At 39.7% G+C, this 13,698-nt stretch overlaps 1 non-coding gene across 1 annotated transcript; it reads right to left on the reverse strand.

The window, feature by feature from the left end:
• Positions 1–1,084: 1,084 nt before the first annotated feature.
• TRNAG-UCC (transfer RNA glycine (anticodon UCC)) lies at positions 1,085–1,157 on the reverse strand. Its single transcript has one exon. It is a non-coding gene; the product is annotated as a tRNA-Gly (tRNA).
• Between the last annotated feature and the right edge of the window lie 12,541 nt (positions 1,158–13,698).

Consider the following 13,698-nt stretch of genomic DNA (forward strand, 5'->3'; position numbering starts at 1 on the left):
GGGGAAGGGTAAGCTGTGACAAAGCGAGAGAGAGTCATGGACATATATACACTACCAAACGTAAGGTAGATAGCTAGTGGGAAGCAGCCGCATAGCACAGGGAGATCAGCTCGGTGCTTTGTGACCGGCTGGAGGGGTGGGATAGGGAGGGTGGGAGGGAGGGAGAGGGAAGAGATATGGGAACATATGTATATATATAACTGATTCATTTTGTTGTAAGCAGAAACTAACACACCATTGTAAAGTAATTATACTCCAATAAAGATGTTAAAAAAATATTCACAACTCTATGAGGTAAGTATTATTAATCCTGTTTTACAGATGATGATACTGAGGTTTAGAGCAGTTAAGTAATTTGCTTAAAGTCACACAATGAGTAAGCCGTTGAGTCAGGATGCAAACCTAGGCTTGTCTGACTCCTGACAAGTCCGTGTTCTAGGGAATCTTTTTGGTCTCAAATAGATCTCCTGTGTATGCTTAGTCCCCAAGTCTCTGGTGAAATCACGGAAACTATCTCAAAGCCAAGAGCCCCAGGTCTGAGAGTGGCCAGCGCACTCACTGTTACCCTCAGTTCTAGCTCTCAATTTCCAAGACCACATGATTTTCCAGAGAAATTAGCCCAGATAAATTCTGGTGGTGAGGTTAAGCAATTTAAGAGTGAGAGGAAAGCAAACCTAACCACTCACTCTGGTTTCGAAGACAACACCCACAGACTGAAATATCCACTCTCCATGTTGGCTTGTCTAACACTGCCCACATTCATAATCTGCTACACTCTCAGGATTTTGCAAACAGACTCTCTTAACTATTAACATTTGAACCACTAAATCCTTCAAGTTTGTCTTTGAGGCCTACCTCTTCTCAATTTTCTAACTTTTTCTCTCTTTTTATGGCTATCAGAAGTCTGTTCATTGCCCCCATATTTTCTCCTTCATAATCTCATTCAAAACCTCTTCTTAAGAAAGGAAGGTTTTAAATTATTCACTCCATGGTTATCTTTACCAGCAGTATTTGTATTTACATTTGAATAAAACCTTTATTTATTTAATTTTTGCTCCCCGCCACGCCACTTGTGATATCTTAATTCCCTGACCAGGGATCGAACCCTGGGGCCCAGCAGTGGAAGTGCGGAGTCCTAACCACTGGACCATCAGGGAATTCAAGCCTTTACTTAAATGACTAGATCTCTTGTGTGTGTGTGTGTGTGCGGGTGGGGTTAATTTATTTATTTTATTTATTTTACTTTTGGCTGCATTGGGTCTTTGTTGCTGACGCGGGCTTTCTCTAGTTGCAGCGAATAGGGGCTACTCTTCGTTGCGGTGCGCAGGCTTCTCATTTCGGTGGCCTCTCTTGTTGCAGAGCAAGGGTTCTAGGCACGTGGGCTTCAGTAGTTGTGGAAGCCCGAATGATTAGATTTCTGATCCCAGAATATTAGGCAAGAGCTGAGGAGGCATTTGGTAGTTATGGAGCCTTCAGGCTGTGGTGTTCTGAATAATCCCTTGTTATCATTTGCCTGCGCCTGCCTTGTCTATGTCTAGCTCTATTCAGGAGAAACTCCTTTTGTGTTCAGGTACACTGACACTTTCCTCCTATCCATTTCAAGAGATAAACCTGAACACTAAGAAGATTATGAAACATCAGCATAGAAACTGGGTTTGTATGTATTTCCATTAATATTTCCATCAATACTGCTAATAAGAATGAACATTGAGTATCTATTTAATTCTCACAGTAACTCTGGGAGGTAGGTACTATTATTATTGTCATTTCTCAGATAAAGAATTTGGGGCTCAGAGTGAAGTAAGTCAGAAAGAGAAAAACAAATTCTGTATGCTGACACATATATATGGAATCTAAAAAAAAAAAATGGTTTTGAAGGACCTATGGGCAGGACAGGAATAAAGATGCAGACATAGGGAATGGACTTGAGGACATGGGGAGGGGGAAGGATAAGCTGGGACGAAGTGAGAGAGTGGCATGGACATATATACACTACCAAATGTAAAATAGATAGCTAGTGGGAAGCAGCCGCATAGCACAGGGAAATCAGCTCCGTGCTTTGTGACCACCTAGAGGGGTGGGATAGGGAGGGTGGGAGGGAGACACAAGAGGGAGGAGATATGGGGATATATGTGTATGTATAGCTGATTCACTTTGATATAAAGCAGAAACTAACACACCACTGTAAAGCAATTATACTCTAATAAAGATGTTTTTTAAAAAAGAAAAGAATGTGGGGCTCAGAGAGATAATAAGTGGTGGAGCCATGCTGAAATCTAGAAGCTGCTCACCCTAAAACCCAGGCTTTCACAGGTACAGCTTAACATTCATCCCAGAGAAACAAGGTGCAGAGGAATAGAGTAAATTATAATGGAGCAGAACATAAATCAGTTCTGGGGAGATTTACCAAAGTTGATACTTGGGCATATCAGAATTCCATTCTTAAGCCCCAGTTAACTGCTTAAAAATGAGATATATTTCTCCAAAATTTTGGAGATGGAAGAGAAAATTTTAAAAAACACAGTTAGTAGATTATTTAAGGTAATACAAAAAAGCCAATTCTTGGGACTTCTCTGGTGGCACAGTGGTTAAGAATCTACCTGCCAATGCAGGGGACACGGGTTCGAGCCCTGGTCTGGGAAGATCCCACATGCTACAGAACGACTACGCCTGTGTGCCACAACTACTGAGCCTGTGTTCTAGAGCCCACGAGCCACAACTACTGAGCCCACGTGCCACAACTAATGAAGCCCGTGTGCCTAGAGCCCATGCTCAGCAACAAGAGAAGCCACCAGCCCTTGCTCACCGCAACTAGAGAAAGCCCGTGTGCAGCAAGGAAGACCCAATGCAGCCAAAGATAAATAAGTAAATAAATTTATTTTTTTAAAAAGCCAATTCTTATTACATGGGTTTAAATTTCCAAATTATGAAGTTAGGCAACAATTACCCTTCCTTTTGACAGGAACTGTCAGGTTTGACACTCCGTGTTAGGCAGTCCTCTACCTTCCATAAAATATTCTCTTCGAGGATTAATTCAGATTCAGCTGGGAAACCTCCTTTCCTCTCAGAGAGCTCAATCCCTCAGTTTCTGAGATCTGTAACATACAATGTCCTAATCAAGGTTTCTGTTACTTCCCAGTGGCTTCTGATTTCATGGCCATCTCTGCCTTTAGCTCATATTTTGGGCCTTGCTGTTTTTGTTCCTCTTTCATTAATGCCTTCCCAGAACTCAGCCCTTCATGAGCTTTCACAAGAAATTCACTTCCACCAACATTTTGTGAATTTTAGTAGACTTCACTGAAGATATGTGGGATCATGGTGAGAGGTCAATCCATAGAAAGCTTCACTTTTCTCTCTTTGCTTTCCATTCTCTCTCACCTACCCTACTCCCTTCCAGAAGCAAAGCAAATTCTTCACCTGGCTTTCTGCATAGCAATTTAGCAAGCTTTACGCTTGAACATGTCCTTGGGATCTCACTCTTCACACCAGCACCTTAACCAAGTATTTTCTTCTCAAGTGCTCTCTTTGCGAAGAATTCTGGTAGGAAAAAAAAAAGTTATCTACTCTGTTCTAGAGAAAAAACTTACTTTGTTCTGGGAAAAAGGACTTATGATTCATTAACAAATGTGTCAAGTAATGGTAACAGCAAAATTTTAAGTCTTCTGTCTAGAAAGTCATGTTAATTTTATACTTTTGGCAGATGAAAAATTATTCTTATACTTGTGGTTTTAAACCAAAGAGCCATTTTATACATCTGAAACTAACACAATATTGTTAATCAACTATGTTCTAATATAAAATAAAAATGAAAAAAAAATAAAGCCAAGAGCCATTTTAGACTTTTTTTTTTTGGACTGGGCCTTACTTCACTATGACTGGGATAACACCATGTTTTAATGATTACTTCCATGATTAAATGGCCAAAGTATGCACAGTGAACTAAAAGCAAAGAAGTTAAAACTACACTTAAGTACCCATACTAATGCTGATCAGAACCTGTTATTCCAATGTAAACACTGCAGTTACATTGGTTGTATGAGACTTGAAGTTTAGCAAAGTTCAAAGACTCTCAATTGCACCCACTCGAAAACCGAAGATGAGACTGTAATCATCAAGCCAAGTCAGGAAGCCAAATGTTGTTGGGTCATTGCAGATAAGGAACTAGTGATGGATTTAGGATTCCTACATGGCAGGGGCCTGGGACAGGCAGCTTTCTAGGGGGGGGAAGGTAGGGTGAGGGAACAGGTCTCGAAGCTGCATTTACATAACACTTTACAGAAATTGAGAAAATACTAATTGTCTATTCAATGACTGCGGTGCTAATGAACATTGTGCAGATACTAAAGCCTATTCTCCCTCTTTGACACTACCCTGGCTCTGGGACCCATAATGGTCTGGAGTCTCTCTGGTTTGGTGGTTTCAAATTTAAAGTTATCCCAGAAGTGATTCAGTCACTTAAGGTCTTCAGAACATACAAAGTCACTACAACTGAACCTCAGGTATTCTTGAAAAGGTGTCCCACACTAAGCTGGTCTTTATCTCAACAAAAGAGTGGCAGAAGGTATTAATGGGTTAAAGAGATGGGGCAAAAATTAGGAGACAGTGGACCTAGGAGATACAGTCAATTCCGTGCTGGAGGCAGAATGTCCATCTGTGTATTATAGAAGATTGAAATACAAAGGACAGTTGTGGCACACATATAGGTCATCTCATATTTTAGGGACAAACATAGAAGTGCACATGGATATGAACTGTATAATGTCTATGAAGTCCTGTGCTTACTTCCTGTTTTGTTTTTGTTTCTGTTTTGTTTTTTTGTGAAGTCGCTTACTACTGTAATGACACCTACTGTAAGTCGCTTACTACTGTAATGACACCTACTGACTGTCATTACCCATGTTCTCTCCCTGAGGCACTCCTCCCCATCCTCCCTACCCCACCTGAAACATACACACAGACACACATGCACAAACCCTAAAACTGACCTGCTCCTGTCCCGCCATTAGTGGAAATAGAGGAATCTTTAAAAACTTCCCCCAGCTTTTCATTTGCATCCTCCTCCTGTACTTCCCATATTTTGGGACAGTAGCCAGTAGCTGTGCCCTTCTTCAGGTACACTTGGACGGAGAGGAGCAAGTCATTTGTTCATTTCCCTACTGGCTTTTCTCTCTTGAAATACAGCTTGATCTTCTGGCAGCTTTCTTTCTTTCTTTTTTTTTTTTAAATAAATTTATTTATTTATTTATTTTTGGCTGCGTTGGGTCTTTGTTGCTGCACGCAGGCTTCAGTAGTTGCGGCATGTGGGCTCAGTAGTTATGGCTCACGGGTTCTAGAGTGCAGGCTCAGTAGTTGTGGCTCATGGGCTTAGTTGCTCCACAGCATGTGGGATCTTCCCGGACCAGGGCTCAAACCCTTGTCCCCTGCATTGGCAGGCGGATTCTCAACCACTGCGCCACCAGGGAAACCACTCTGGCAGCTTTCTGAGGGCAATCCTCCTTCTGGTGCACAGAGGCACTGCAAGCAATACCAAGCTACCCATAATCAACTGTAAACTTATAAACATCAAAAAATACCTCACGTAAAATTAAAAGACGAACAATCATGCGTATCCAACTACACAAAAAAAGGAATATTTGAAAATGAAGACAGTTAAGAAAACGTTTGGGGGCTTCCCTGGTGGCGCAGTGGTTAAGAATCCGCCTGCTGATGCAGGGGACACGGGTTTGAGCCCTGGACCGGGAAGATCCCACATGCCACAGAGCAACTAAGCCTGTGCGCCACAACTACTGAAGTCCGCGTGCCTAGAGCCCGTGCAACAAGAGAAGGCGCCGCAATGAGGAGCCCGCGCACAGCAATGAACAGTAGCCCCCACTCGCCACAACTAGAGAAAAGCCCACGGGCAGACTCAAAGACCCAACGCAGCCTAAAATAAATAAATTTGAAAGAAAAAAAAAAAGAAAATGAAAACGTTTGGGATGTGTGGTCAGAATACATTTATTGACTTTTTAATTGCTATTTTAAATTTTATTTAATATAATTTTTTTAATAGTAGAGGAAAGAGGGCTTCCCTGGTGGCGCAGTGGTTGAGAGTCCGCCTGCCGGTGCAGGGGACACGGGTTCGTCCCCCGGTCCGGGAAGATTCCACATGCCGCGGAGCGGCTGGGCCCGTGAGCCATGGCCGCTGAGCCTGCGCGTCCGGAGCCTGTGCTCCGCAACGGCAGAGGCCACAACAGTGAGAGGCCCGCATACCGCAAAAAAAAAAAAAAAAAAAAAAAAGTAGAGGAAAGAAAAGAGCAAGAATTCAGTCCTGGTTGAAGTCCCTTTTAAAGAGGTGGTTATGGAAGCTGGAAAAGAGTCACAGAAGGTAGGGCCAGAGGTGAAGACCAGAAAGAAATTGAATATTTCTTTTTCTGAGATACTCTAAGCATAACTTGTAACACGAGCCCCCAAAACGTACAGTTATTATGTAGCACAGTTCCATACACACCAATATATTTGTTGTTATAATTATTTTATGGTTTCTCAAAAATTGGTTTAATTAGCATAGACGATTGTTTTTTGTTTGTTTGTTTGTTTTTGGCCATGCTGCTTCCCCAGCCAGGGATCGAACCCCTGCCCCCTGCAGTGGAATCACAGGGTCTTAACGACTGGACCACCAGGAAAGTCCCTAGAATATTGTATTTTTAATAGATGTCTGTAACAATCTCTCCCATTCTACATGGGCTTCTAGAACCATGGCACTTACTGGGTAAGAGGTGAAGTCCATGCCTCTTCTCCTCTTGGGTGGGCCTTTGTGACTGCCTTGTCCAGTGGAGTACTGTAGAAATCACACTATGCCATGCACTTCTACCTTGTTCTCTTGGAACTCTGTCTAAGAACCAAGTCACCATTCTGCGAGGAAGTCATAGAGAGGCCCACATGGAGAGGAACCAAGCTCCTAGCCAACAGCAAGCCCAAATTACCAGCCATGTGAATAGGCCATCTTGAATGTGGATCCTTCTGGCCCCAGTTGAGCTCCTTTAGCTGATGCCAAATGGACCACAGCTAAGCCGTCCAAATTGAGACCTGCCCAAATTACAGATTCACAGCAAAATAAATGAATGCTATTATTTTAAGCTTCTATGTTTTGAGGTAGATTGTTACATACCAATTGATAAATGGGATAATCAGAATAAATGATCAGAGATTATCATGTGCCTATCATGATATTATTCTCATTTTATTTATCATTAAATTTATTGCATACAAAGTTCTGTTCTTCATGCTGGTGATACAGCAGTGATTGCAACAGATAATGTCCCTCCTTTCCTTAAGGGGAGGGCTTGTTGTAGGGAGGGCAGATAGATTATTAAAAAACTAACAAATAAATTGATAATTGCTAGGTGGTAATAAATGCTTTGTAGAAAAAGCAGTCTATGGGGAATAGAGAGTGATGGAGTGTTCTATATTAGATGAAGTGGTTAAGAAGGGCCTTTCTGAAAGGAAGACAATTGAATAGAGACTTGAAAGAAGTAAGGCAGCACATCCCATGAATATCTGGGGGATGAGCTATCAAGAGAGAGGGAATGGTGCAAAAGCTCCAAGATAGGCATGGCTTCAAGGCCAGTAAGTTGGAGCAGAATGAGGAAGGGATGGAATGAGAGGAGATGAAGTCAGAGATACATAGGGGCAGGGACAGACCCTGTAGGGCTTCATAGGCTATGGCGGGAACTTTGGCCATTGAAGGGTTTTGAGGACAGAAGTGACATTATCTGACATATTTTTAAAAGATCAGTCTGACTGTGTGGAGAATAGATTGTAGGAGTGCAAGGTTTGAAACAGAGAGAACTGCTAAGAGGTTAATGCAATGATCTGGGTAACAGATGATGGTAGCTTAGACCAGGGCATGAGAAGTGGTCAGATATTTTATTTACATATATATATAAAAGTACAGCCACCACAGGAGTTCCCTGGTGGCCTAGTGGTTAGGATTCTGGGCTTTCATTGCCATGGCCGAGGTTCAATCCCTGGTTGGGGAGCTGAGATCCTGCAAGCCATGTGGTGTGACCAAAAAAAAAAAAAAAAAAATACAGCCACCACCAGGATATGGATGTGGAACTTGATTAGAAGAGAGGCATCAAGTATAACTATAAGGCTTTTGTGTTATTTGCTCTATAGCAAGTACATTACATGTACTTGTCCTGCCCTCCACTGGAGATCCTAGAGTCATTCTGAGTATTCACTCATCTAATGGCTATGATGCCAGTACCAAGTGCCATTCAAGACACTGTGCCTTTAATCACAGACTCTTCAAGATGCTGACCCCTCACAGAAATGCGGGAATGACTCAGAACGTTATGAACATCGCTTTGAAGTTGTCTGTAACAGATCTAATTACACCTTTTTTGTTAGCAATATTTCGTTGAAGAAGTTGACTCAGGAAATAGGGAGAATCCAGAAGCTGGTTTTACTGTCATGTCATAAGGGGAGAATCAGCCACAATAATTTATGTTGTTTCTCCCACAGAACTTGGTGGGCTTTCTTGTGTGTACTTTGGGTCCTCCTTATATTCCCGAAGTAACTGAAGAGGGAGACAAATATTATTAGTGTCATTTAACAAGTGGAATCTCAAAAGGATGTATGGAGTTTGTCATTAGTCATATATTTTAAGCCTTGAAGAACTGGCGAAATAAGACTATAGTTAATTTTGATGATTCCAGGAAAGAAGAAGACACATACTTTTAGTTCCCAGGTAGGTTCTTTCCCCTAATTTCATACCTCCATGGATTTTTGTGGCAGTAATAGATTTTATTAGTGAGCAGGTAGGTGATAACTGCCCTGAAAGCAGCACTGACCTCTAAAGTTTAGCAATCCCTAGACATTCAAACTTTTTCTTAATAACTTACTATAAATCTAGTCTCCAGGAAAACATGTAAATATTACTGAATCATTTAAAAGTTTTGACTTTCATGTATTAACTAAGCATCTAACAAAGTGGTTCTGGACTTCTCAGATTTGTCCTGAGACTGTCTTCTTTAGCTTAAAGGGCTTCTCTCCTACTTCTAATAATATGGGCTTCATCTAGTGAACAAGCTACATTCCTTAGTTCAAACTGATCAGAATTTTGTTAAGTCTTCATTTTCTGGAAGTTTGTAAAGCTTCAGGTTCACTTTGATAACTTAGAAGATGACAACAGTTTACTAGCTGCAGTTTCACCTTTATTTTTATACAAAGTTAATTGTCGTTAGTCTAAGCCAAAGAATGTTTACCCCTTAGTCAAACAAAAATACATCAGGGAATATATTCCAAAGTCAAATATACACATTTATGAGTTTTTTAGAGTACAAGGTCCTTATTTTAGTACAGTTTTAAGGCAGGCTTAGATTCAAAAAATCCCTGTGTCCCACTGTGATTGGCTGTGGCATCCTTTTCTTCATCTGTAAAATGGGGATAATGAACTATTGCTAAAGCAGTTTTGAGATTAAATGAGAAAATGTAGTAAACGCTTAGCATAGACTCTGGCACTTAGTAAAGTCTCAGTAGATGTTTGCTGTTTCTAACATATATGTAGAAATTCTCCAACTCCCTTTCTATTCCCCATTCACTACCCTCCCAATCAAGTGTGAGTCATTGAGGCCAGTCCGGAAGAACAGGCCAATAGGGAGGAGCTCAGACATTTCAAGTCAGGTGATCTTCGGTGGTTGTGATGTTTCCAGAAAGTACCTCCCCTTAATCCAGGCAAGAGGCGCCCTTGCCAGGCCCCTTGCCCTGGTCCTGTACTTAATAAAACCCTGCATATCACAAACACACAGAAAAGTAAATTTATCAAGGAATGTGTGGCTATGGCTGCCTCTGTCATTTAGGACTTGGCATTTAGCTCTCACCAGAAACTCTAAGCATCTGCCCTGGTAATGAACACCTTCCAGGCCCCAGGGAATTGCTGTTCCACATTTCTTGTGCTGTGTCCTCGACACAAAAGGCAATTGTGTTTGAATGTCATGAAGGTTTTAGGTTTGTGCTGCTGTTAACATTTGAAACAGATACTGCTTTGGAGTACAGGAGGATTTGAGTAATGGAAATTTTTTTTAGGAAAGACAAAAAAACAAATTAACTTGTTGAATCCTTTCTTTGTGATAATGTGAACACAAAAGATTCTGGAATAACGAAGTTTCGTGACTGAGTAAAGCCAAGCCTCCAATTTCTTGCTTATTTTTATGTTCCAGTTCCTGGTTCCAGAGGTTTTTCATTGTGTTAAAAGTTAGATTTGATTTAGACCAGACATGAGAGGCTGTAGAAGAGTAAAGTGAAACAACAGAAGGTGCTCAAATAATGAGCAAATCAGTCTTTGGCAGAAAAAAGTGAATTTTAAATTTGTGCTATCTAATTTTTTAATATGTAGTATTACTTGCTTTTAATCATAGTACAAGTGTTCAAACCCCAAACAGATCTAATTTTTAAAAATATGAAAATTATAGACAAATTTTTTTCTAAATTGAATGAAACTGCATGAGGAATATTCAACAAATGTGACATTCTAATGAAATATAAGGAAATTAGAAGAAGGAAATGGAAAAGTTTGCATGAATGTGAAGAAGAAAACATGTACAAATAAACCTAAACCTAATTTCGATAGAGATTATTTTCTGACCCTAATAGGTCAGTGTATATAGTCTGATTGAAAAGACATTTGAACAAATTGAGCAACATACTACTATTTTTGTTTTCCTGTATTACACCCCATCATTGAAATATTGTAAGAATAATAACAAAACTTGGGTGGATGTGGATATTATTGTAAGAGACAGAGAAAATTGCAATAAAACTGGCAATGGTTTATATAATACCAAAATATCTGGTAATAGTTTCTATTGTATTCTATTGAAAACAATAATTTATCATATATGACACCATTATATTGTTTGAATGTGATATGTGAAAAATCCGGTTCATTTCCAAATCTAAGTATTGCCTTATGAACATTATTTAAAATTCCAGTTTCTCTTGCTTCAGCATAGCAAAGTTTCTCCAAATTGAAATTAATAAAAATTATTCAAGAACCACAATGACCCAAGAAAAGTTGTCCAATTTGGCCTTCTTATATGTAGAACACAAATGACGAGCTATCTTGGTGATGACAACACAGAGATTTTGCTGAAATGAAGAGATAAAAAGGAAGTTTTATGGAATAAATATATTATAATTTATGAATTTTGTATGTCTTTATCTTATTAGTCATTCAAACATAAATATCCTATGAACAGAACACCCAGACATGCTCAATCATAATTATGTTTGATTGTCCTTGATATTTTGTTGACTTTCAGTCCTATAAAAATCATAGCTTTATACATTTTCCTGTTAAGAAACAAAGTTTATTCTTTCATTGAAGACTAATTATTTTTTTCCTAGATAAAAATACAGGTTTACAGGACTTCCCTGGCGGTCCAGTGGTTAGGATTCTGCACTTCTACTGCAGGGACCACTGTGGGAACTGAGATCCCACATGCCAACCGGTGTGGGAAAAAAAATACAGGTTTAAAATGTTTCTCATGTGTTGATATCAAAAGAGGGGATCCAACCATAAAGGAGTTTACCTATTTGCTATCCTTCAGTGTATAACCATAAGGTCATGTAAAGCAAAAACCAATTTCAGGGACTTCCCTGGTGGTGCAGTGGTTAAGATTCCACACTTCTAAGGCAGAAGGCCCGGGTTCCATCCCTGGTCAGGGAACTAGATCCCACATGCATACTGCAACTAAGAGTTTGCACACCACAACTAAGGAGCCTGCGTGCTGCAACTAAAACCCAGCGCAACCAAATAAATAAATTAATTAAAAAAATACTTAAAAATCTGTCATCATCATGATTTAAGAAAAAACAATTGCAAAGAAAAAAACGTTTTGAGATAACTTAAGTTTTTTTTTTTGTTTTGTTTTGCACTACGTGGGCCTCTCACTGTTGTGGCCTCTCCCATTGCAGAGCATAGGCTCAGCGAGCCCGCTCCGCAGCATGTGGGATCTTCCCCGACCGGGGCACGAACCCATGTCCCCTGCATCGGCAGGCAGACTCTCAACCACTGCGCCACCAGGGAAGCCCAAGACAATTTAAGATGTTTTTTGATCATAATTATGGTGGTTTCAATAAAGAACTAGCTGATTAGGGCAGTAGGTAGGTACCTCAAATTCATAATATATGGGTAACATATATGGCAAAATAAATATGGGAAAACTTTCCATATTTTATTGTTAAATCATCACTACCAGAACTAAAAACTGCTGATTTATTTGATAAAACTGAGTTTGCTTTCATTTCAAATAATAAAAGAAATATTTCCTATTCTAACAGGAATCAGTGTTTTATTTTTAATAATTTCCCCATTTTTTTTCCTCCCCTTTGGCCACACCGTGCTGCTTTCAGGATCTTAGTTCCCCGACCAGGTATTTCACGGGCAGTGAAAGCACCGAGTCGTAACCACTGGACCACCAGGGAATTCCCAATGTTTTATTTTTTATCTTGAAATAATTTCAAGATCACAGATTGGTTGTAAGAACAGTACAAAGAATTTTCATATACCCTTCTTCCAGATTCCCTATTGTTAACATTTTAACATGTTTGCCTTATCATTTTCTTTCTCTTTACATATATGTATATGTGTACATACACACAATGTAATTATTTTCTGAGTCATTTGTTGAGCGTAAGTTGCTGAAATAATATCTATTACTCCAAAATAGTTCAGAGTATATTTCCTAAAAAATAAGAACACTCTCATATATAACCATAGTGTGCTTATCAAAATAAAATTAACATTGATCTATTGCTACCATCTAATTCACAGATTCCATTCAAATTTCACTGATTGTTCTGAGAATGTCCTTCGTACAAAAGAAATAAAAAACCTTCCTTTTTCTTTTTTTCCTTTCTTGTCCAGGATGAAGTCTAGGATCACACATTGCATGAAGTTTGTCATGTCACTTTGGTCTCTTTTAATCTGGAATAGTTCTTTAAGTCTTTCCTTATCCATCAGGATTTTGTCACTTTTGAAGAATGCAGACAGTTACTTTGTAGAATATCCCTCAATCTAGGTTTGTTTGCAGTTTCATCATGTATCAGACAATTAAATTAGACTGTGTTCTCAGTGCATGATATCAGGAGGCACAAAAAACTGACTTGTTCCATTACTGTGATTTTTAAGTATTACTACTTGAACAAGATTATGTTGGTCGAGGGTGCTGGACAAGTTCCCCCTGGTTCCTGGTGTCACCAACTGCACTGGCTGAGCCAGCCACGCTAGCCACAACCCCCCAGCTGCAACCAAAGTGAATAGGTTCACATATTTTAATTTTGTTCTTATAAAGGTTTATAAGGTAAGAAGAAGCAAGATAAGAAGAATAAAACATTTAATTGTGTGTTAGCTTGCTTCATAACATCCAAATATTCAGGTTAATGGTATGTGGCCTTCATTTGTACCCTTGCCCTACAACGTGCAAAAGTTAGGGCTGGACCTATTTCCAGGTAGACTTTCCCTCTTGATGATTCCACCTGCAATGTAAGCAGGGCCTGACTAAGACACGTGGCATGTTTTGTAGGCTAATAACTTGATGGACTACCAAAATGAAGGTCTTATGTACTTTCTATAAACACAAATTGTATGCCTCTTTCTTTACATTTCCAAAAGCCACTCGACAAAGATGGAACCACACTTGCCTGTGAGGAATG

The sequence above is a fragment of the Pseudorca crassidens genome, chromosome 2 (genome assembly GCF_039906515.1).
Source record: "Pseudorca crassidens isolate mPseCra1 chromosome 2, mPseCra1.hap1, whole genome shotgun sequence".
Classification (NCBI taxonomy): Eukaryota; Metazoa; Chordata; class Mammalia; order Artiodactyla; family Delphinidae; genus Pseudorca; species Pseudorca crassidens.